Below are 25,835 nucleotides of genomic sequence, written 5' to 3' on the forward strand. Positions count from 1 at the left end.
TTTTTTATTGATTCTCAGGTTTTGCTTATGGCCACACTGAGGTAAAATTTGTCTTTGTGTGAAATCAAACCATGTGCTAACAAGCTAAGACTGCCACAGAGGCCCAGAAGGCAGATGAGAGAGGGGCGCTCTTCTCCCCATCAGAAATGTCAATAGTCCATTGCTTTCTGTCTCCTTAACCTCACTTCCTCAAAGCTCCAAAATAACATAACATCAATTTAGATTCATTGACGTGAAATCCAGTCAAGATGAGTGTGAACATATGAATTACAGGATTTTCGGTAGTAGCAGTTTTATTTTTGTTCAAGACATATAGGTCATTGAACTAAGCCCTGAACACGGGGTTCCAGTTTGGCACACAGACGCTCAATACATACTTATTTAACTGAACTGAATTGAATCCAAGAATTGCATAGTAACTCTACTTTAATGAGCAGGTGAAAATTGTTTGTAATTGGAAAAGCAAACTCTTGCCCCAACAACCCAAGGCTTTCCTTACATTTTAACTAGCCGGTTGCACTTGGAAAGATGCTCCCCAAGTATCTGAATTCAAAGTGTTCTCTTAAGTAGCCAGCTAAGTGTTCCTGTTCAGTGTGCCTGTGTTGTTCATTCTTTCAGTTAACCTAGTTGTTCTTGTCTTTGCCTTATTTTTTTCCCTTCCACTGAGAGGAAAAAAGAGAAACTAAAACCTAGTTTTTCTCTCCCTCTGAATTTCTGCAAATTCTAAATTAGGCAAAGAGAATTTGGACTATTTATTCTCTACTTTATCCCCATCCTCTGTTACCTCTAAAGATTTATAGAAATTAAAAAAAATAGAGTTCTGATTGAATTGCCAGAATGGTATCAGTGACATAAAAATGCAGGTGCTCTTATTTTGTCCTGCTGCTGCTGCTAAGTCGCTTCAGTCATGTCTGACTCTGTGCGACCCCATAGACGGCAGCCCACCAGGCTCCCCCGTCCCTGGGATTCTCCAGGCAAGAGTACTGGAGTGGGTTGCCATTTCCTTCTCCAGCGTTTCATTTCAAATGTCAAATACAACCAACTTCTAAATCCAATGTCTTTGAAAGATGGATAGGAGGCTTGTGTATATTTTTTTTATGTACTTGGAGAGACTAGAGTCTGAAAACTCACAATAAAGACTTACCTGTTGCTTATAAGTCTCAAATGATTTGTTGTCAGTTATTCAATCCAGTAAATATTTGCTGAGGTCTCTATGGTAGACACTCTACTAACTGCTACTGCTGCTGCTGCTAAGTCGCTTCAGTCGTGTCCGATTCTGTGCGACCCCATAGACGGCAGCCCACCAGGCTTCCCTGTCCTTGGGATTCTCCTGGCAAGAACACTGGAGTGGGTTGCCATTGCCTTCTCCAATGCATGAAAGTGAAAAGTGAAAGTGAAGTCTCTCAGTCGTGTCTGACTCCTAGCGACCCCATGGACTGCAGCCTACCAGGTTCCTCTGTCCATGCGAACTGCTACAGGAGTATATAAAATGGAGGAAGATAGGGTATCTGCCTTAATGGACCCCAAATAAAGGAAGAGGTGATATAATTTGAGCACTCAAATAGCTACATGAAATAAAATATTCTGCAAATTACTGTACAGGAATTAAAAGTCAGATGGATCTTAGTTTGATCCCAGCTCAGTGTGACCCTGATAATGCCAGTTTCTTAGATCTCGATTTCCATATCTAAATAACTAGGCTCAATAATGATGATCTTTTCTTTGTAAAAATTAAATGTGCCATGCATATAAAATACATAGCTTAGAGCATGATACATAAAGTTGAAATAAAGGAGGATTTATGAAATGATCTGAATTGAAGGTTCCCTGGACAGATAGTGAATAAGATGGACTTTGAGATACTGGAGTACCGTGTGATCCAGCAGTTGTGTTCCTGGGCCTATATCTGGAGAAAAACATGGTTTGAAAGGATACATGCACCTCAAAGTTCATTGAAACATTGTTAACAACAGCCAAGGCGCGAAAGCAACCTAAATGTCCAACAGAGAAATGGATAAAGAAGGTGCATCCGTACATATATGCAATGGAGTATTATTTAGCCATTAAAAAGAATGGATAATACTCTGAAGCAACATGGACAGACCTGGAGATCAACATACTAAGTAAAGTGAGTCAGAGAGAGATAAATATCATATGATATCACTTATATGGATGGAAAAAAATAATACAATGAACTTATAAGACAGAAACTGACTCATGTATTTAGAGAGTGAATTTATGGTTACAAGGAGGCGGGGCAGGGATGAGGGGTAGGGATAGCTTGGAAGTTTGGGATAGACATGTACACACTGTTATATTTAAAATGGATAATTAACAAGGGCCCACTGTGTGTGTGTGTGTATACATATATATATATATATATATACACACATACATATATACAGTTAACAAGGGCCCACTGTGTGTGTGTGTATGTATGCATATATATATATATATATACTCACACATACATATATATAGTTAACAAGGGCCCACTGTGTGTGTGTGTGTGTATACATACATATATACATATATACACACACATACATATATACAGTTAACAAGGGCCCACTGTGTGTGTGCGTATACATACATATATATATATATATATACGCATACATATATACAGTTAACAAGGGCCCACTGTGTGTGTGTGCGTGTGTGTGTGTGTATACTTATATATATATACACAGAATACTGTCAGGTTTACCTAGCTGAGGTGGGTAGAGGACATTAATGCTTGAGGTTTGTGCGAAGTTTCCGTCATTAATCCCGTACATCATTGGCCTGGACTATACACATGGGTGATGCTCTAAGAGGAAAAGGAAGACAGAGTTGAGGGAGAGGGAACTAGTAAAACCTAAGAGAAAGTAGAGTTCAGCCAAAATTCCCTGCTGCGTACTTAGTGCAAGATAAGGGGAAACTATATTTTCAGTTTCAGTAATGCATTAGTGGTCCAAAGCAATTCACATCACAGGAGTATGCATTGGGTAGCATCAAGAATAGATAATAGGAATAGTGAGAGTTAAACTGGGTGTTGCAACTGTTTAATAAGAGGACAGGGGAAATCAGAGTCGCTTTCAGAACTGTCCCTCTTGGGAATTGGGAGCTGATAGGAACAAGGAGAGGGCACACACTTACTGGGTCTCTACTTGGAATCTGCCTTTGTTGGCAGTATACTGAGTTGGAGGTGCTTCAGGCAAAGGATAGGAAAGTTAGTCTTTTCAATAGGTGCCTGGAATTCTGTCTGAAACAAGATTTGAAATCTCTATCCACTGCCAGGCTTTGGTTTAGGGGAAGCACAGTGCATTCTGTGGTTTAGAAGTATAATATAATCTGCCTGTTCTAGAAGTACAGTATATTCTGCACAGTCATTATGGGGCCAATGCTAAGGAAAAAATAGAGCATGTGAGTGACAATTCAAGGGAAGTAAATACTCCAGTTTGGTAAAGAAGCTGAAAAAAGACATATAAAGGTAATAATGCTAAGAACACTGAATGTCAGGCTGAGGAAGTATGTTTAATTCAGAAGCAAAAGGGATGCTTTTGGATATTATTGAGAGGCAGAGAAAAATCATTAAAATCAACTTTTTGGAAATGGACCAGAAGGAAGAGAAACTGGAAAAAAAAAAAACTATAGACATAGAAATCAGTTAGAAGTGTATTAAAAATGAAATCCTACTCTAAGTCAGTAGGAATGGGGATGAAAAGATAAATCTATAGAGGTAGAACCAACAGGAATTCAAAGTTGGTTATGATGATAAAGGAAGCAGGAAAGTCAAAAAATAAGTGATCCTAATAGTTGTAAAAAATGTCTTTGAAGTCAGGTAGACTTACTGGGCTTACAACCTTGGAAAAGTTGTGTAATTTCCATGCCTCCTTTTTTCTCATCTGTTTAATTGGTATATTAATTGTGTGTGCATGCATGCCAAGTCACTTCAGTCATGTCTAACTCTTTATGACCCCATGGACTGTAGTCCACCAGACTCCTCTGTCCATGGGATTCTCAAGGTAAGAATACTAGAGTGGGTAGCCATTCCTTTCTCCAGGGAATTTTCCTGATCCAAGAATCGAACCCCACTAATCGAACCCCAAGCTCTATGTCTCCTGCATTGGCATGTGGGTTCTTTACCACTAGTGCCGCCTGGAAGCCCATATTAATGATACCTATTCAAATAGGGTTGTTGAAAAGATTAAATTAGTAAGTACATGGAAAACACTCTGAAAACTATCTGATATACAGAAAGTGCTACACAACTTAGAGACATCTGGGGGACTTTGGGCGTCTGTCCTGAGAAGGGGCTATAAACTGAGAAAAGGAATATTGGAGAAGAGTATTTGGGCGGAGGGGTAGAGAAGAGGATAAATTTTAGAAATCTATTTGTTCAAATTTCATCCTTGGCCATACCAGGTAACCCTGTCACTTATCTTGTCTGAGAGGGAAAGCTGATGACAAAACCAGAGAAATTAAGGTAGAATCATCCAAGGAGGGTGTGGTGGTAGAGTTATTCTTTCAATGGGAAAGGAGACCCATTATTATAAAGAATGCAGCTGTAGCAATGTTTTAAGGTCAAGAACAGGGAAGTTCAAGGAATTACTCTGAGTGATTTTAGTAATGAAAGAAGTTTAGGCCCTATAGTAGCAGGAAGGATCAAGGGCAGTGGCTGGCAACCTGAAGAGAGTGAGACATTTAGAAATAATAGCTATCAGGATTGAAATAGTCACCTCAAGATGAATAAAAGAACTGTAAAGTCACCTGCCTGTGGGATCTTTTAGCAAAATGACTTTCAGACTTCATTTTCCACACGGTTGATAAGTTTTAAAATTTAGCTATTTTACATCAACCATGAAGCTCTAAGCTTTTCCCAGATGATGCTAGCAAAGCTGTTTAGCCAAGTATCGACAGTGATTTGGGGTTGTTGAAAGGAATGTGATGTGGCCGTGAGAGAACTGAAAGCTGACATGCCTGTGCCCGTGTTTGTGTGTGTGTGCGCCAACGCGCATGTAGGTAGGCCCTGTGTGGAGGGTAGTTGTGGGATGGTATAAAATGACACCATTCTCAGAGTTTAATTAACATTGAATTATTTGAAGTTCTACTGTGTAATGTCCAAAAGTTTCTTATAGATTATATTAAATAAGTTATCAAACAAATAATAAATGAATTAATTGACTTTTAGAGCTTCCTTGGTGGCTCAGATGGTAAAGAATCCCTCTGTAATACAAGAGTCCCAGGTTTGATCCCTGGGTTGGGAAGATCCCCTGGAGAAGGAAATGGCTACTCACTCCAGTATTTCTTTCTTGGAGAATCCCATGGGCAGAGGATCCTGGTGGGCTATAGTCCTTGGGGTCGTGAAGAGTCAGACATGACTGAGAAACTAACACATCACTATCATTTTTATAACATTGGAAATAGAACTGGGAAGAGTGAAGAATCCCAGCTTCCCCTACTTATATTAAGGCTCAAAAAGTACATGAAGAATCAATTCCATGTCACTGTGGAATGAACCCCATAAAGTAACTGGGGTTTAGCCTGGTCCATATCCTAGGATGGCTTTCAGTATCCTGTAGAGGAAACACTATTCATTTGAGATGTTTTCCATCTACTTTATGTGAATAATTGCTTAGCAACTGGCAAGCTTTAATTTTGATGTGAATTCTAACTGAAAGTTAGCCTCCCATTTTAGCAGTCTGTTCATTAACATATTGAACTTTATTTTTTCTTTGAAAGAACTGAAAGAAGGTAATTGCCCTTGTATTCTCAATAGCCAAGTGTAGAGAAAGATGTCCTTCATATTAGATACAATTATTCCCACTTTACAGTTGAGAAAACTGGGTCTCTAAAAGATAAATTCCCAGTAATCACACATCTAGTAAGTGACAAATTCAACATTCAGACCTATTTATGCCTCATTTTAATGTATTAGTTTGCCTCTCAATAGAAAATAATGGGAAAAAGATTATGCGGCTCCAGTTTTGTGTGTTCAAAGTGTGAACATCCATTCATAGTTAGGAAAGATTATCTTTCCCTCTTCATCATGCTCAGTGTGCACAGTACCCCTTCTGAGGCAACCTGAACTTGTCAGACCCCTGATAACACTGACATGTCCATGAGGCTAACCCTTGATAGATTTATTTCTGACCATATCATTGTGATATTTCTCAGAAACTAGAAGTATAAGAAATTTAGTTTAAAAGAGGCTATTATAATTTTAGACAAAGGATAAAGTATTTATGCACACTTTGTCCACCCAACTGCCTTTACTTAGTTTCAGAAGTCACATTTTCTGCTGATATGGAGCTCCCCATCATACCACTAGCAAACAAGAGGGATTTGGTAAATTTAAAAAATATCTGCTTCCCCAGCTCCACTTTTTTTAATATTCTCATTTATAGGTCACTTGCTACAGATTGACACCTGTCTCATCTGTGGGATCAGTCTAATTCCTTGCAAGATCAAATCTATATGGTTTAGAATGATCACTGGATGGTTCAGTAGTCACTCAAGCCTTTTGCTCTGATTTTGTAGCTGATATCTTGCCATGACCAAGTTCTAGGCACTGGACTGTTGCCTTATTCACCGTGTACATATCCCTTTCTTGTTGTTGACTTCAGCATCACTGACCTGTTGGTCCTGTTTTTCCCTGACAAGCTTTCTTCTGCAGGTCCTTCTGGAGGTTGAAGTCTAGTCTTCTAGCTTCAAGCCTCGCAACTGGTTATCAAACACTTGTGGCAGCCCTTTGAAATGGTAACATTCTGCTTCCCCAGATCTCCATGCATTTTCCATCACACACTGTCCTGCTTACAAACCCTATCTAAGGACATGCTATTGCCTCTGCCCTGGGAGTATGCCCTCCTCTGGTTAATTTTTCTTTCCATCTGAGTCTTGATTTAAGACAGATCATCTGAGCTTTAATTTTGATATGAATTCTAATTGAAAGATGTTGCTGTTGTTGTTGTCACTAAGTTGTGTCCATCTCTTTGTGATCCCATGAACTGTAGACAGCCAGGCTCCTCTGCCCATGGGATCTCCCAGGTAAGAATATTGGGAAGTGAGTTGCCATTCCCTTCTCCAGGGGATCTTCCCGACCCATGGGTTGAACCTGCGTCTCCTGCATTGGCAGGTGGATTCTTTACCACCAAGCTCCCAGAGAAGCCCCCTAGCCTCCCCTTTTAGAAATTTGTTCATGAAGATACTGAATTATGCTTTTCTTTGAAAGAGTTGAAGGCAGGTCAGTGTGCTTCTATTCTCAATAGCCAAGTGATAGGGGAAAATGTGGCTATCATCCCCTCTTCTTAGAGAGGGAACTAAGGAAGAGACAACCATGGCTATTTTAGATCTTTTATACATGTAAATACACCATGAGTCTGGTCAACATGAGTCTCTACTAATAGGTTCATAGCATACCCTTGTATAGTTACCAACATTTGCCAATGAGACCATCCAAATTATGCAGACTGAGAATAGAGAGGAATCCCTAAAATCTGTGAAGAAGTCTTCAACAAGCCAACAGCAAATATTTTTTGAGTACTTTTACATTAGGTTATATATGGGGTGTATAGAGAACTGTTGTTCACTATCAAAGGATTCAAACACATAAATATTTGGTAGTGCATGGGTTGCATATGGCATTCTATCTTGTAGTGTCATTGGTCATAAGGCAGAATGAGGAGAATGGCAGGGAGTTACTCCCTTTTGAAAACAGTCCTCAGTGGGAAAAGGCACCTTGATGGCCACACCTAGACTTTATGTCTGACATCTAGTGGCCAGTCTAGGAATTGCAGTTCAGGGTTGCCGAGGGTGCCTGTTGGCGCTCTCAAGATCTGAGGGAGCCAAAGTAAAAATTCATTGCTACCAGCTTCCTCTCTCATAGTCCTGGACTTAACACTTATGTCCTTTCTACTGAATTTTCTAAATATGGTCCTAAACAATCATTTAGTTTTAGAGCTATAGGGTTCTCACACAGCTTTCATTTATTATATTCTAATCAGTTCAGTCATGTCCGACTCCGCGACCCCACGGACTGCAGCACACCAGGCCTCCCTGTCCATCACCAACTCCCGGAGTTTACCCAAACTCATGTCCATTGAGTAGATGATGCTATCCAACCATCTCATCCTCTGTCGTCCCCTTCTCCTCCCACCCTCAATTTTTCCCAGCATCAGGGTCTTTTCAAATGAGTCAGTTCTTCGTATCAGGTGGCCAAAGTATTGGAGTTTCAGCTTCAACATCAGTCCTTCCAATGAATATTTAGGACTGATTTCCTTTAGGATTGATTGGTTTGATCTCCTTGCAGTCCAAGGGACTCTCAAGAGTCTTCTCCAACATCATAGTTCAAAAGCATCAATTCTTCATTGCTCAGCTTTCTTTATTGTCCAACTCTCACATCCATACATGACTACTGGAAAAACCATAGCCTTGACTAGATGGACCTTTGTTGATAAAGTAGTGTCTCTGCTTTTTAATATGCTGTCTAGATTTGTCATAACTTTTCTTCCAAGGAGCAAGCATCTTTTAATTTCATGGCTGCAGTCACCATACGCAGTGATTATGGAGCCCCCCAAAATAAAGTCTGTCACTGATTCCACTGTTTCTCCATCTATTTGCATGAAGTGATGGGACCAGATGTCATGATCTTAGTTTTCTGGATGTTGAGTTTTAAGCCAACTTTTTCACTCTCCTCTTTCACTTTCATCAAGAGACTCTTTAGTTCTTCTTTGCTCTCTGCCATAACGGTGGTGTCATCTGCATATCTACGGTTATTGATATTTCTCCTGGCAGTGTTAATTCCAGCTTGTGTTTCTAATCACTGTATGAAAATATGAAGAAAAGCAAAACTTAAGAATTTCTGACTTTAATGAGTGTTTTGTCTAGAATTATCCTATTGGAAAGATGAGTGCCCACCTGTTTACTTTGACTATAATTTATAATTTTTCCTTCTTGAAAAAAAATGGACACTCACTTACTAACCTGCCTCATAGGAAGATGTTGTTGTTTGGTCCCTCAGTTCAGTTTGGTCACTCGGCTGCATCCAACTCTTTGTGATCCCATGGACTTTAGCAAGTCATGCTTCCTTGTCCATCACCAACGCCCAGAGTTTACTCAAACTCATGTCCATCGAGTTGGTGATCCCATCCAACCATCTCATCCTCCATTGTCCCCTTCTCCTCCTGCCTTCAATCTTTCCCAGCATCACAGTCTTTTCCAATGAGTCAGTTCTTCGCATCAGGTGGTCAAAGTATTGGAGTTTCAGCTTCAGCATCAGTCCTTCCAATGAATATTTAGGATGTTAAATCATGTAAATAATATTGTACAGTGCCTGGAACATAATACTCAAGTGGTATTTGCTATTATTATTTATTTTGATTTTCATGATAATAAACATATAGTTTCTAATACATGCATGTTAGTAGCCTTATTACCTGTGAGGAGTATTATTTTCCCTGAATATTAAGATCTACCTATTTAAATAATTCAAATTATATGTGATATTCAGGGATCATAGATATTCAAATTTGAAAAGACATTCCCAATATCTAATCCAGTCCTCTTTTGTATACAAGAAAACTTTATTTGATATGTTATGCAACTTTACAGGGTTACAGGTGATGAGATCAGATGAGACTGAAATGTGAGTTTCCTCAAGAAGTTCAGTTCTTTTACTAGCTCTACAAGTAGCTCTTTTGTATTTTCAAACTAATGCTGAGAAATGAGTTTTCCATCACATGGAGAAGTGTGAAATACATGGTTATGAATTTATACTATACAAGTATAATGAAAAAGTTTGGTAGATTTCTACATTTGAAAAATATTTATAATTTTAATAGTATCATAAAAACAATTCTTATTCACTATTGGAAGATTAGAATATAAGCAAACAAAAGTTAAACTAAAAAATTGTAATCCCGCTGCTCAAACGTATATATATTAATATATATACACATACATATATATACAGTATGTTCATTTATGTATTTTATACTATCCTATATTCAGATGAACTAATTGTACATTTGGACTAAAAGGTAGTTTTAACTCTGCTCTGTAATTTGGGTCATTTATTTAGTTTATGAACATATTTCCACATTAACATTCATCTTTAGGATTATTTTTATTGGCTGCATTATTCCTATTACATTATTTTTATTAATTCCTCTTCAATATCAAATTAATGATCAACAACAGGCTCCCCCTGTGGCTCAGCAGTAAAGAGTCTGCCTACAGTGCAGGAGACTCAGGTTCAGTCCCTGGGGGAAGATCCCCTGGAGAAGGAAATGGCAACCTACTCCAGTATTGTTGCCTGGAAAATCCCATGGGCAGAGGAGCCTGGCAGACTACAGCCCATGGGGTCACAAAAGAATCAGACATGACTTAGTGATTCAACAACAATGATCAACAAAGAAAGAGGCTGTTGGTTAATAGCAGGAGGCAAAGGAGAGAAAGAAAAAATTGGCAGTGCTATGCAAAGTGCTGTATTCCTCTCATTCTTTAGACTGAGAGCCTTATGTCTTGCCAAATGGTACCAATGGTTGAGGAAGGCATGCTGGATCATGATGTGCTGACTTGGGTCTTGATGGGAGAGGAAGAGGAATGTTCTATTGAAGGAATATCAAGTAATAAGTTTGAAAACATGAGTTCTGTAAAATGGCAGCAAATGGAGTGTATTACAGAGCCCAAAGATCTGAAGGTAAAATATGAAGAAGAGAGTAAGCTTCCAAATCTTCAGTGATGGGGGCCAGGTTCAACCATCATGGAGTTGAGCAAGCCTCGTGGTTTATAGTTGCCTCTATAAATTAAAAATTTTTTAATATTTGTTTATTTGGCTGCATCCAGTCTTTTATTGCAGTGCATGGACTCTCTAGTTATGGCTCACACAGGCTCAGTAGTTGTGGGGCATGAGCTTAGTGGCACCATGGCAAGTGGGATCTTATTTCCCTGACCAGGCATGGAACCCACACCCCCTCCATTACAATGTGGATTTTTAATCACGGGGCCACCAGGAAAGTTCCCTACAAATTTAATATTGAATTATAAATATACACATTGTAAATATGTGTGCACATCCCTTTCCGTAAAGGTTTTCTGAGAACCCAGCAGGGGGCTGACCAGCAAATGTACACGTTCACAGATGTGGGGGGTGAGGCAATGATCTCTGAATGTGAGCTACTCTAAGAGTTTGACTGACCAGAGTCTCACGACAGAAAATTCTACATAAACAGAGCTCGAATTAAAAGTAATCCACCAAATTTCCATCTTATAAGAGGAAACCAAAGAACAATCACTGAAGGATATGAGCATACGACAAAAGTCAGGGCAGAGCTACATCCTTTCCCATCTTTCTTTGCACCTAATTTTTTCATGTTCATCCGTCACACTTTCACAGTTGAGCAAAACTCTATGAAGGGATCTGGAAGCTTCCCCCCTGCCCCATGCTGTTACTTCCTTTCTTGCATGCCCTTCCACAGCTCTGGATGACCCCTTTACCTCCAACATCAAAAATACATCTTGTATTATACTGTGTATATTTATATTTGCCCAATAAAACAAGTTTTTATCACTCAATAGTGCACTCCTTGCTTTCTCTGTAACACTAATAGCAAATTACTGGGAACACTAGTAGTGCTCCTCGGATCCTGCTGGGTGTATCCACAGGCGCTCCCTTTGATCCACATATCTGTCTTGTGTGCAGCCTGTCACAGTGCAAAGGAACAGGAAGCTAAGTGCCAAAGGCCCTATGTGGGGACAGGCGCATAGAGAATGTCCTGCCAGCCACGCCAGCCTCGCGGAATTGAGCGTGGGTGGACTGTCAGGTCTCCACCTAGCATGCTGACAGTTGGGAAGCACTGGAAAGAAATTGGCAGTTTGTGTCTTCCAGGAGGAAAAGGCATGAAATGGCTTATTCCCTCCCCCCTATCTTTGGAGGGGCACTTCCTATTTCTAAAAGACACAGGTAGAAATAGAAACAGTCACAAACAGAACCCTGTAGTTCACCCACCCTACACATTTTGCTTTGCACTCTAAAAATGCAAAGTTGTTTTCTTCAATCTAAGAATAGAATTCCATGGCTGTTTTCTGGAAAAAAATATAATAAAATCCCAGGTGAGGGTTAGCTCTCCTGGCTAATAAAGTGTGTCTTTTTTTTTATTTTTTATTTTAAACAGATCTCACTGGTTCTCCATTTCTTCCTATGTGAGACAGAAATAGGCAGACAGGTCTTCCAGGACAGCATTAGTGAAACAGTATATTCACACCCGTTCCAGTAGATGGTTTATGCACTTTAATTCCTGTTAAAAAAACTTAATTAAATTGCACGATTTATTATCTTATGTTAGATGTTGAGAAAAACAGTCTGGAAAGTCTATGTGCTGTGTGTCAGACCCAGACAGCTGTCTCAGACGAAAGACTTTTGGTCCTGTGTAAATTTTGCGAACAACTGAATTGTTAACAGGCTCTTTGTTGGATGTTTTTCTGCACTTAATAGACCTCACATCACTTGGAAAAAAATTATGTTCTAAAAAGAGAAAAGATAGTGTGTATTTTGTTAAACAAATCAGCATACTCAATAACGATATTTTCCTTTGATGTGTAACAGATTCTGCTACATTTCTGCAACTATTAGCCTATAAAGGTATTTTGTAATATAGTCCACCTCTAACTTTACTTTCTATGAAAGTGACTGCCAACTATATTTATCTCCGTGCTTTCAAACCTGCTACAAATGTACCTCTACATCTTTCTGTGATTGCTTTTAAGAGCAAAACCTTAATTCAGACTTTCTACACTCCTTCTGGTTTATGGTGATATCAAACTCAAAGCAAATTCACTCGTTGAAATCAGTCTGGGGGGAAAAACTCACTGGTCTATAATTTAGGATTATTTGTTCACTGGCAAATGATTAGATAGCATAATCATTTACTGAGCCTCAGTCTGTGTTTTCTGAAACACTTTGTATATACTATATGGTAGATTAGAATAGAGAAGGAAACAAAAATAGCAGTAAAGTTATGGCAACCAAGCCATTCTTCAGCTCTTGAGTTCATGTCTGTAACTTAAAATGCCTTTCAGGGCATGAGAGAAGGAAAACTCACAGAATTGTCTAAGATATTTCATATTTTCAGATAGACTCACACAGTCACACAAACGTGTGTGCACACGTGTGTGCGTGCACACACACACACACACATATACACTTATTTACAATGAACTCATCAGAAAGCCCCTCCCTAATTTAGGCCCAAGCTTGCAAAGAAGTCAGTTGTTTTTTCTTTTTCCTGACACTATTACATCAAAACAGTATCCAGGCATTAGACAGTATTTATTAGCTTGTAAGGCCAGAGATAATGATCCCATTCAATCAGAACACATGAATAATTCAAGAGTCCCAACTTCACATAATTTCTGGCTCTACTTTTAAAACCAGTGAAAGAACCATTTGTATCATTTATTTATTTTTCGTGACAATGAGTAAAAGACAAAAGAGGTTTTGTTTTGTGCTTTTTTTTTCCAGGAAAGAGAGCGTCTTGGCTCTTTCATTTCAAACTGATCAAAGACAATGCCAAAGAACATGTATATGTATGAAATTATGAAAAAGCATGATATTACAAGGGGAATATACAGCAATTACCTCTTTGGATGATTTCTATATGAATTTGTGGAGGGTATTTTAATCACTGTGAGTGCTTCAATATTATTTTACACACTATAGGTAGGAAGCAATTATGGTTTCTACAAGACCAGTGAAGCTACAATTTCAGGAGTCATTTCTGCCATGTACTATCTGAAAAGTACATTTGAAAGAGGATGGGCTATTTTAAGCACCAAAGAGAAGTTGAAATAGCTTAATCTTATGACAAAATATTGCTGCTCCCCCTTTGCTAACATAAACAATGAAAGTCAATGGAAGAGGTCACCACTGTCTCTCTCAAGCAGCTCTGACCTATGGAACTTTATGTGATGAAGGTATGTTCCATATTTACACTGTGAACTATGGAAGCTATTTGGAATCTGGATTTATTGAATACTTGAAATGCACTTGGTGGTACTTGGTGCAACCCTGTAACTAACTTGAAATCTTATTTACTTTCAATTAATTTAAATATAAATAGCTACATTTATAGCTCCTTATTAGCTTTTTTAAGTCCTCAAGGAGAAGGGTATTGGAATATAAATATCAACAGGTAGATACTTATTACTTTTAAAAAATTATTTATATAAACTTTATTTAAGAAATATAATTCTACAGAGTTCCCATTTGGACAAAAAATATAATTACCTAAGTAATGAGAGATAGAAATTACAACACAAGAGCAATAGAAGAGTTTTTGTTCGGATTCTTTTTAGCACTAAATAATGTTCCTTGGCCTGAATGTAGCACAGTTTATTTATCCCTTTCTCTCCTGAAGGACATCTTGATTGCTTCTAAGTTTTAAAAAATCATAAACAAAGCTTCTTTAAATATCTGAGCTCAGGTTTTTGTGTAGACATAAGTTTTCAACTCTTTTGGGTAAACACTAAGGAGTAAGATTGCTGAAATGAATAGTTTGAGTATGCTTAGCTTTGTAAGAAACTGCCCAACTGTCTTCCAAGGCGATGTACCATTTTGCATCTTTTCCAGCAATGAATGAGATTTCCTGCTTTTCCAGTGTTGGGGATTTTGTGAAATTCTAATAAATATAGATCTTATTATTAATTTTTAATCCACCTTTTAAATTTACAATTTCCATTAAAACTCTTAGTATCTTACAAAATATTCAAGCATTTTTGATTAACCTATCCTGTACTTTCTTTGACTGATTCATTTAACAATATTAGAGTGAAATTGTGTTCCAATTGCTGCACTTGGTAAAATGTACTATAATGAATAATGTATGATACAACCATAAGAATGAATCAAAAAGAAGAAACAGACAAAGTAGATGAGAGAGAGCTTTTATTTATATCTTAATGGTTTAACGATAGGCAAAAATGTATTATCAATTTAAAAGAGCTTGGAAAGGAAATTTATTTGGGAAATATTCCCTAAGGAAATGTTTGGTCTCTGATAAGCTAAAATTTGAATTTGTTCTTGAATAAACTAAAAAAAAATAGCTTTTCTAAAAATATAAAATGATTATACTTCAAAGATTATAGAAATGATGTTCAGCACTCTTTTCTTTATTATACTCTGGTAGTTGTTTTTTTTCCACCCCCATGTAGAGTAGATGAAGAAGAAAAGGAATCAATAAAGTAAAAATTACAGGATAGGAGTAAGACCAATCAATGTACCTCACAGATTTATTTGAAGTTTGTAAACAACTACCATATGCATTGTCTCAATCAGGGGTCCAGAGAAGGAAGGTCATTATTGAACCTCAAGTTACAGATGCACTTGTTAGCTTCCAGATACAGCTCAAGTGCATGCTCATGCATTCATATTAGCCACTAATTAAGGGCCACTTGGGGGGAGTTTAAGCTCTTAAACTGGATTAGTGAAAGTGATCAAAAGGACCAATTGAATTTTGTAAATTAGTTTTACAAGATAGGGAGTGGACTTTGAAAAGGACTTTCTAAATCAGACATCACTGATTTCTTCATCACAGACTTAAGATGAAGGTTGTCATCAAGAGGATTTGAGCAGAATCATCAACTCAGTGTTGACACTAGTTGATGAAATGTGGTGTGTTGAACCAACAATTAGTGTCAAAATTCCAAATACAAAATCCAGTGGCACTTTATGATTTAGAAGTTAAGTTTGAAATGAAAGCTCCCTTTCTTTATTCTAGTGGCTTATTTGGAAAGAATCTCTTTGTTATTCTCAAAAGACATTAATAATTATTTTTGGATTTTTACATTAATGGATTTCTAGGTTGGATAGTTGGAGTGTTGTTAGATACAATACAATGTTTATGCATATTTTCTACTATTATAGTTGTTTGGTTTAAAAGTGCCATTTTTTTGAATACAATTTTGTATGCATGCATGCTAAGTTGCTTCAGTCGTGTCTGACTCTTTGCGATCCCATCACCTATAGCCCACCAGGTTCCTCTGGGATTCTCCAGGCAAGAATACTGGCGTGGGTTGCCATAACCTCCTCTACAAGATCTTCCCAACTCAGACATGGCGCTCACATCTCTTACGTCTCTGGCATTGGCAAGCAGGTTCTTTACCACTAGTACCACCTGGGAAAACCTCAATTTTGTATATGTTTGGTGTTTTTTTTTTTTTAATCCTCACAAAACCTTCCACAGTGCATGTTCCTATTTTGCAAAGGAGAGAAAAAAGTTTCATGGATATTAGTAAATTTCTTTATGGTTTCATGGATAGTACATCATAGAAGAAAAAATTCATAAATTTCTTTAGGACGACATGGGCAGCATGTAGAACTAAAAGTCCAGAATCATCCAGATCCAAAGCATTTGTTCATCTTCAACACCTTATTATCTCTCCAATTTGAATATAAAACACACAATATGTAAGTCTGTTTTGCAAGAACATATTTACAAAAACATTATTACAAAAAATAAATGTTATTTAGGTCACCTATTTGAGGGCAGAAGGACCTTTTGTCTAGGGCTAAGATTTTTTCTATCTCATCTATGGAACTGAGCTGTTGACCATTGTTACTCATTTATAAGAAGCACAGGATTGTCCAAAGATTAGGCCCAAAGAAAGTCATATTTCATTAACATCTGTCTTCTAGCCTTTTGATGATGTGCATTTTCTGATTCAAAGTTAATGGTTCTGATTTAGCTCAGGGACCCCTTTGAGAATTGGTGTGTTCTCAAAAAAATACATATATTATTTTACAGGGTTCAAGAACCATCTGAATTGCAAATTTTCTAAAGTATGATTTTCAGTTTTCTACCAAAGAAAATAATATTATGAATTCTTGATGGGGAAAGTCTATAGTGTTTTAGTGCCCTAGGGTTGTGGTTACAAACTGCCAAAAGCTTATGGCACAAAACAACAGAAATTTATTTGCTCACAGCTCTAGAGGCTAGGAGTTTGAAATCCAGATGTCAATGTGGTTAGCCTCCCTCCAAAGGCTTCAGAAGGAATCCTGCATGGCTTCTTCCAGCTTCTGGGGGGCTTCAGGTGTTTTTCTTGGCTGCATCACCCCCATCCCTACCTCTGTCTTCATGTGGCCTTTTCCTCCACGAGACTGTCTTTTCTTCTTTTATGAGGACACTTGCCGTGGGATTTAGATCCCACCCAGGAATCCAAGAAGATCTCATGTCAAAACTCCTTTACTTAATTCCAGCTGCAAAGACTCCTTTTTTCCCCAAAAAGGTCACATTTACAGCCTCCAGGGTTACAATGTAAAAATCTTTTGGGAAGCAACAATCCAGCCACAGTCAGCAAGGCTTATTTTGTTTTTGAACCTCATTTCCCCACATAACTGGTTCATAAAAGCCTGAAAATACTTCTACTTAAGGCTTATGACAATTAATAGAAATGAAAAATAAGAAGGCAAACTACAGACCTAAGTAGGAGGCAGGATGCACAGTGGTTAAGGTCTTCGGTACAATCCCGTTGTGAACTTTCCTCATCTGTATAATAGGATGAGTATCTACTTCAGAGGGGTCTTGTAAGGATCAAATGAAAAAAATCATGCCATTTAGCATAATGCCCTGGTATGCAGTTAATGGTAAGTAATGGCTTACCACTGAGCTTTCTGGTGGCTCAGTGGTAAAGAATCCACCTGCCAGGCAGGAGCCATGGATTCAATCCCTGGGTCCAGAAGATCCCTGGAGAAGGAAATGGCAACCCACTCCAGTATTCTTGCCTAGGAAATCCCATGGACAGAGGACCCTGTATAGTCCATGGGGTCACAAGAGAATCGGACAACACTCAGCTACTAAACAAGCAAAAACAAACAAACAAAAATGCTGGTCATCAATATATATGCTTCCTTAGAGCATCCTTTGATGTTCCTTAGGCATAGTTATCTATCTATCAATTTATATATCTATTTATCCATGCATTCATCTTTAATCTATTAATTAAGCAGATTATTTGTTTTACTAACAATGTTTATAAATAATAAATCAAACTCCCATAGATGGAAGCTTTCATTCTTAGAAGTCATTTTTATGGGCAAAGACCAGTAAAATGAGCATTCTTCTGGCCTGTAGAGACCCTAAACATTTGTTCCCCCATTTGCCATTTATTGGAAATTCTTATTTAAGGGCTTGTGATAGAAACAAGAGAGCAAAACCGATTTGGACAGTTTCAGCTGTCAATTTAAATTCTATTCATGGTGATACATGAATTATACAATAATTATAATAAGGCATAATTGATGCCTTAAAGATGTAATAGGAAACCACGGGAACAGAACGAAATGCAGGGCTCCTGCAATTTAGAAGAGCAGTGCACAGGCAGGTCAAAAGACTGTCTCCCAAAAGATAGCGTTTTAGTGGGAAGAACACAGGTCCAAGAGTCATGGAGACATTAGAGGAATGAATTCTCTCTTTGTTACTATTGAGCTGTTCCTTAAACTCTGTTTCCCCATCTGTAAAATGAAACTAATATTTATATCATTGAATTGTTGTGGGAATTAATTAAATAATGCATTTGGAATAATACCTAGCAAAGGATATATAAATATTGCCTATTTAGTTGTTGTTGTTACAGCCACTCGATCAATTTCCTAGTGCACAGGAGTTCAACAAGACGTGTTTTTCTTTCTGTCTATGGACAGCAATTTCCATTTTAGAATCATCTCTCGAGGAGGCCATTTATAACTGTACCACCTCTCCCTTCCCCATTTTCTAAATTCTATGGCAAGAGCATATGTATGTTGAAATAGCTGGTTTCTGTGTTTTTCTTCTCCATTATACTATAATCTCCTTGAAAACTAATAAAGTATCTCATTCAAATATGTTGCCCTCATATATAATAAAATATGGAAGTTAATCAGTGAATGTTTTTGAACTATTAAGATTTCAGATGCACACTTTCCTCCTCTCACCAAAAAAATCTGATAGGCTATGAAGCTGTAGTAACACCTCAAGAAATTTCATATCATTAGCTTTAAACCAGAAGTCTAGGATGAGGTCCTTTAAATGTAATTGTGTGACTTTTTAACTGCTACATAATAATTACCACAAACATAGTGATTTAAAATAACATACTTTTGTTATCTCACTCACAGCTGAGGTTTGTCTAGGCTGGGTTTTTATCTTCAGGGTCCCATTAAGTTGGGATCAAGGTATACTTGGGTCTGCCATCTCTTCAGAACAGCGGAAAGGATTTGTTTCCAAGCTCCCTCAGACTGTTGACAGAATTCATGTCCTTGCAACGTTGGGATTCATGGCAGCTTGTTTCTTCAAAGTTAGCAAGGAATATGACACCTCCAGAGCAAGCTTGCTAGCAAGATGGAGTCTTACATAATGTGCAGTAACCACACGAATGGTATCCCATGATCTTGGCCATATAACATAGCATAATAATGATGATGACACCCTATCATTTTTGCCATATTCTGCTGGTTAGAATCAAGTTCTGCTCACACTCAAGAGAAGGAGACTGTTCAAGGTGTAAACATCAGGAAATTGGGGCCCCTGTTATTGTTTAGTCTCTTGGTCACGTCCAACTCTTTGAGACCTAATGGACTGTAGCCTGCCATGCTCCTCTGTCTGTGGGATTTCCCAGGCAAGAATACTGGAGCGGGTTGACATTTCCTTCTCCAAAGGACCTCTGGAGCCACCTTAAGATCTGTTTTCCAAAGTTATGTTTGGGGTGCCCAAGAGTTCTGGACTTCAAGTACTTTCATTGAGGACTAGGGATTAGATAGTAATGATAGTATTTAACAGTGATATATACATAAGAAGAAAAAATAGAATGTGGGAAAGAATACAAAAAGACTTCTTCTGATATAATTCTCCATAATAAAAAATCATGTACCTGAGGCATGTTACTGTACGAACTTGGAAGTATCTATTAGTTGATATGTTATGGTAGAACAATCATTAGAAAGATAATTCATCACACTAGAAGAACTGTACTGTGCATTATAAATTACTGTAATAATACACTGCACCTGATAGTTATTCATTTCAGTGCCATCTGATTTATCATAACATTAAACCACTCTGTATTTGAAGAGAGACAAATGGAAGTTCATTTTCTTGGTGTTCTGAAATATTGGGAAACAAGATGCTCAAGAATAATAATTAGAAGCATAGGGTTACTGTATTTTCTGGACCAGAGTCTGTGATTACATGGATATGATGGTTAAATTTCTTAAGCTCATTATTATTATTTAGCAACCAGTCTGTGTTTTACTAAATGAAGGTGATTGTGAAGCTCTCTTTTGTTGTTTGGTCGCTATGTCGTGGCTGACTCTTGCGACCCTGGTGGACTGTAACCTCTCAGGTTCCTCTGTCTGTGGGATTTCCCAGGCAAGAATACTGGAGTGTGTTGCCATTTCATTCTCCATGGGATCTTCCCAACCCAGGGATTGACCCCGTGTCTCCTGCATTGCATCCAGATTCTTTATTGCTGAGCCACCAGGGAAGCTCGCTTACATTATATCTGCCTGGAATATTACATTGGCTGCCTAGGTAACCTGGCCAATTTGACTGCCTGAGTCAGGCCTCTTCCTCACCATGGACCCTTGCAACTCTCTTTTAAACCTTCAGACTAATGGACAAAGATCACTTTCCCAGCTTGAGAAGGATTTTTCTAGGTATTCTTCCTCATAGAAGCACTGAATTAGCATTCAATTCAAGTGACTTCAGAAGTCAGGAAGATTCAGTTAGTGAGGAAGTTGTGATATCAAATAATATTGTTAAGCATATGCCCCATTTCCACAGGTCAGATATTAATCATGTCCAGTGGATTATTCCCAATTAGGAACATAGGCCTCATGATATCCAATAAGTGAGGGAAGTGCCTATAATTTCTGTATTTAATTAGTCATGAAGAATTTAATTTTCATTAAGTGTTTAAGTCCAAATATTTACTTATATATTTTATATTTGGTGACTAAAATGCTACAATATGTTATGCCTATCCAATAATCATTCAACAGTCATTTCCCAATCCATATTTAAAAATACACAACATAATTTTGTATATGAATGCTTGAAAAATGATGCCTGTAGCTAATTACCAGCCCCATCCTGGCAATTTGGGCTTTTATTAGAAATGAGCTTTAAGTGGAATGACCTGAAAGCTTTTCATGCCATACTGGGGGCTTCCCTGGTGGCTCAGATGGTAAAGAATCCTCCCCAAAATGTAGGAGACCCAGGTTTGATCCCTGGGTCAGGAAAAGCCCTTGGAGAAGGGAATGAGTACCACTCCAGTATTCTTGCCTTGAGAATTCCATGGGCAGAGGAGCCTGATGGGCTACAATCCATGAGCCCATGACTGAGCAACTAACACTTTCACACTTTCATGTTGCTTTGATTCTTTGGGGCAGTCAAAGCTTTCTGTGGTATCCTCTGCTCTTCACTCTTTCATGAGTAAGCACCTATTGTATACATAGTACTATTTTACATTTTGGAGCTATGACAATGTGTACGATAAAACCCCTGCCTTCAACAAGCTTATCAGTGAAATGGAAATTGAGAAGAAGGCAGAAAAAAACAGCTATGTAACATAATTCAAATAGTGATGAATACTATGTTGGAAAACAGAAAAAAGGGTGTCTTAGTCACTTAGAGATGCTATTAAAAAAAAAAAGAACTGCCAAAGTTGGGTGGCTTATAAATCAAATTTATTTCTCACAGTGCTGGAGGCATTGTGAAGTCCAAGATCAAGACACAAACATTCAGCCCATAACACAAAATATAAGTTTAAGAAGATGATAGTAGAGAAGGTTTAGAGTTATAGTTGTTGTTGTTCAGTCACCCAGTTGTGTCTGACTCTTTGAGACCTTATTCTCAGTTGGGGGTGATTCAAAATTTTTTTGTATGGCAAAAAGAATCCTTCTGATTTTGTCCCAAGTTTAGCTGTTATATCTCTTCTTTAAAATGACATTAGCCCCAGTATCACAGCCTTGTGCTCATTCGTATTTAAGCTAATGCCTAAAGTTCAGCCCTGGGATTTCTTTGGAAGGAAGGATGGTAAAGCTGAAACTCCAGTACTTTGGCCACCTCATGCGAAGAGTTGTCTCATTGGAAAAGACTCTGATGCTGGGAGGGATTAGGGGCAAAAGGAGAAGGGGACGACAGAGGATGAGATGGCTGGATGGCATCACCAACTTGATGGACGAGAGTCCGAGTGAACTCCGGGAGTTGGTGATGAACAGGGAGGCCTGGTGTGCTGCGATTCATGGGGTTGCAAAGAGTCGGACATGACTGAGCGACTGAACTGAACTGAACTGAACTGAAAGTTGAAAATATTTTTTCAATGCTTTATTTCACCTTATTTTCAACAGATGTGAAACATAAATATGTTTATTTTTTACAACTTCTTAATTTTTTCTGACAGTTTAAATTATATATATATATGTATGTATGTATGTATACACAGTTGTTCCACATGGCTTCTGCCAAATCAGTACCACCACTTCCTCCCACAGTCTCATTTCCCAGAATGCCTTTCCCTCTATGGTACCTGTTTAATCACCTAGAAGAACTTGGGTAAATTGGATGGTGGGGAAGGAGAAGCAGTTTTTCTCCAGAGGCAGTGGCAGCCAGATGTTTACCTTTGCCAAACAAAGAATGTGGAAGCCATTCAAACATCTTGTCTTAAAAGACCAAAAAAAAAAAATAATAAAAAAATAAAAATGGCTGTGGAAATGTTCCAGGTTAAAGGAGGCTAACATGACAACCACATGCAACATCCAATCCTAAGCTGGATCCTGTATTGAAGAAAATTAAAATGCTATAAAGGATATTATTAATTCAACTGGAAAAACTTGAATGCAAATAACCAGTTGGGAAAAAGCATTATATCATTGTTAATTTACTGGAGTTGAAAACTGTAGTGTGATTATGTAAGAGACTATTTCTACTCAGATGAACTGCACAAAAAAATCTTTAAGAATAAAAAGTCATAATTTAAGGAATTTACCCTCAAGTGGTTCAGAAAAAAAAAAAGTGTACATGTTTGTGTGTAGGATGGGAAGCAATAAAGCAAATGTAGTAATTAAAAAAAAATAGGTGAGTGTGTATAGTGAGTGTTTTGTACTATTTAAAATTTGGCAGGACTTCCCTGGTGGTCCAGTGGTTAGAATCTGCTTTCCTTTACAGGGGACATGGGCTCCATCCCTGGTCAGGGAAGATCCCACATGATGTGGGGCAACTAAACCTGCGCACCACAACTGCTGAAGCCCGCACACCTAGAGCCTGTGCTCCACAGCGAGAGAAACCACGGCGCTGAGAAGTCCATGCACCATAAGGAAGAGTAGCCCTGCTTACGGCAACTGGAGAAAGCCCGCATGCAGGATAAAAACCAGTGCAGCCAAAAGTAAATAAATAAATCAAACTTGACAAGTTCCTTGAAATTATTTTCAAATTTTCAAAAAGAAAGTTTTAATTGTTCTCTCACATGATTAGATTTGATGACAAAATGACCTCTTTACTAGTAGAAAAAGGGTTAGGTGGTAAAGTCTATGATCTGCAGTGGCCAAAGAGTTGTTTAAATGCTCCTTTGTAGTTTCCTGAAGCAAAATAACTAGAGAAGGAAAGACTAGAATCTCAAGTAGATTTTGTAGTAGAACACTAGAAGCTGTGACTCCATTAGATTACATGGTAATGGGGAATTAAGGTTGTAGATGCACTTAAATTTGCTAATCAGCTAACTCTAAAATATTACAGATTATCTGGGGCTTGCCACGTAGCTCAGTTGGTAAAGAATCTGCCTGCTGATGCAGGAGACGTGGGTTTGATCCCTGAGTCAGAAATATCCCCTGAAGTAGAAAATGACAACCTGCTCCAATATTCTTGCCTAGAAAATTCCATGGACAGAGAAGCCTGGCAGGCTACTAAGTGACATGACTTTTTGTATTTTCTTTTTGTATTTTAATACTAAATTCAAACTTTCATTCCATGAGGCAACTTAGAACACTAGGGTTATGACTATTTATATTAGTAATAGCAATAACATCAGTAAATCATCTTTATAAAATTATATATAATCTCTTTTGAATCCTACAAAAGTATTCTAAAGGAGTCTAGAGATGAGAAATGTTTTTCTTAAATGTTTATAATAAGTGGAGCTAGAATCTGGATCCAGGCAAGACCTTTGACTCAAATTCTTACATTCTTCCACGGAAGTTCTTTGCTGAGTTCATTCATCCATTCACTCACTCATCAAATAGTTATGGAATGCCCATAATATACTAAGGAATGTGCTACCACAGTCTGTTATAGCATATTGTATATTTATTTTAACATGTAATAAAGATTGATAACCTGTTAATGCATAGCAGTGGAATTGTCATAGGGCATATTCTATTTTCCTACTTGCTCATGACAATAAGGAAAGGCCAGAATTTTATGAGATTCCAAATGGGGACTCCATTTTCAGGAATGTACCTAGTTTTGATGTAAAACTTTTATTTTTTTTAAATTTTATTTTATTTTTAAACTTTACATAATTGTATTAGTAAGAACAAACTCTTCATATATCTTTATGCGTCTGCCCATAAACATGAAGGTAATTAGCTCTTTCACTTTTATCAAAATCTTTAAGTGGTGTTTCACATGGAAGAAAAAGAGATGTATGGTCTCATTTCTAATAAAAATAATATTTGATCAGCTTATTTCTTTAATATGATATAAATGATCAAACTCCCGATACCTATTCCAAGACTGATTCACTGTAATTATCTACCAGTGAATTATTCTCATTCAATTTATTCAGAACAGTAACTCTGAAACTTATTTGACCATAAAACTCTAAAAATTATATTTTCCAAACTCCAAAGGCTCATGAACTCTAATGCTAGCATACAGGAGAAAGGAAAAACTTGTCTCCTAGAAAAACTAATAGCTTCATGGGCTGACACTAGATTTAATTTATATGTTTAATATACAATAACCACCAGATACATCATCCATACACAATTTGAATCAGTAGTCATTTACAAGATGACACACGATGAGATGGTTATTGGAAGGGGCTGCCTGTGTGTAGATGGGCAGTTTGAATATCATGCCTTCATTCATGTCACAGTAATTTTTCTAGTCTTCTCTGAGGTGATACACCTCAGGCAATTTTTGCATTAAAAATAACTATCTATGTCTGCATCTCTATTCCCAGTAGCACTGACATATATACAACACCATGGATAAAATAGATAGCTAGTGGGAAACTGCTATATAACACAAAGAGCTCAGCTTGGTGCTCTGTGATGACCTAGAGTGTTGGAATGGGGGTGTGATGGAGGCTAAAGAGGGAGGGGATGTAAGTATATACATAGCTGATTCACTTTGATGTAGAGCAGAAACTAATACAATACTGTAATGCAATTGTGCTCCAATAATAAAATTAAAAAATAACTAAGTAAATCTATGCAATTTTTGAACCCACTTACATGATACATTTTAGAAAAACAATGTTCCTAGTATCTGGTTCCCCTGAAGTTTTGTTTGTTAATTTTTCCAGAACACAAATTGATACCACACCAAGCAGTTTGGGAAAAGCTAATCTCATTTCTTTCTCTTTGCTGCTTCTAGTCACAACACTGAGACGGCGGTTTTATAAACACAGAGTTTATATGTGACTGTATTTATCTCTGGCTTCACTCCAAAATGAAACAAATTACATCGGCATAATCATTTCTTTTGTTTCTTTCCTCTGGCCTGTATCACTGACAGTGTTCTGGTGACAGAATGACAACATCACGCCAACTTTTAGTCACTTACAGGGTAAATTCCTTTTTTAAAAGTGTCACACTGGGA

The 25,835-nt window shown here is 37.7% G+C and overlaps 1 long non-coding RNA gene across 1 annotated transcript in view; it reads left to right on the forward strand.

Annotated features, from left to right (window-relative positions):
- Positions 1 to 23,416, forward strand: part of LOC138991006 (uncharacterized) — a 108,506-nt gene extending 85,090 nt beyond the window's left edge. Inside the window, exon 3 of the long non-coding RNA XR_011467046.1 lies at positions 23,181 to 23,416. This is a non-coding gene — a long non-coding RNA (uncharacterized lncRNA). The remainder of the gene's footprint in view (positions 1 to 23,180) is intronic.
- The last annotated feature ends 2,419 nt before the right edge of the window (positions 23,417 to 25,835 follow it).

Source organism: Bos mutus, chromosome 1 (genome assembly GCF_027580195.1).
Source record: "Bos mutus isolate GX-2022 chromosome 1, NWIPB_WYAK_1.1, whole genome shotgun sequence".
In the NCBI taxonomy this organism is placed as follows: Eukaryota; Metazoa; Chordata; class Mammalia; order Artiodactyla; family Bovidae; genus Bos; species Bos mutus.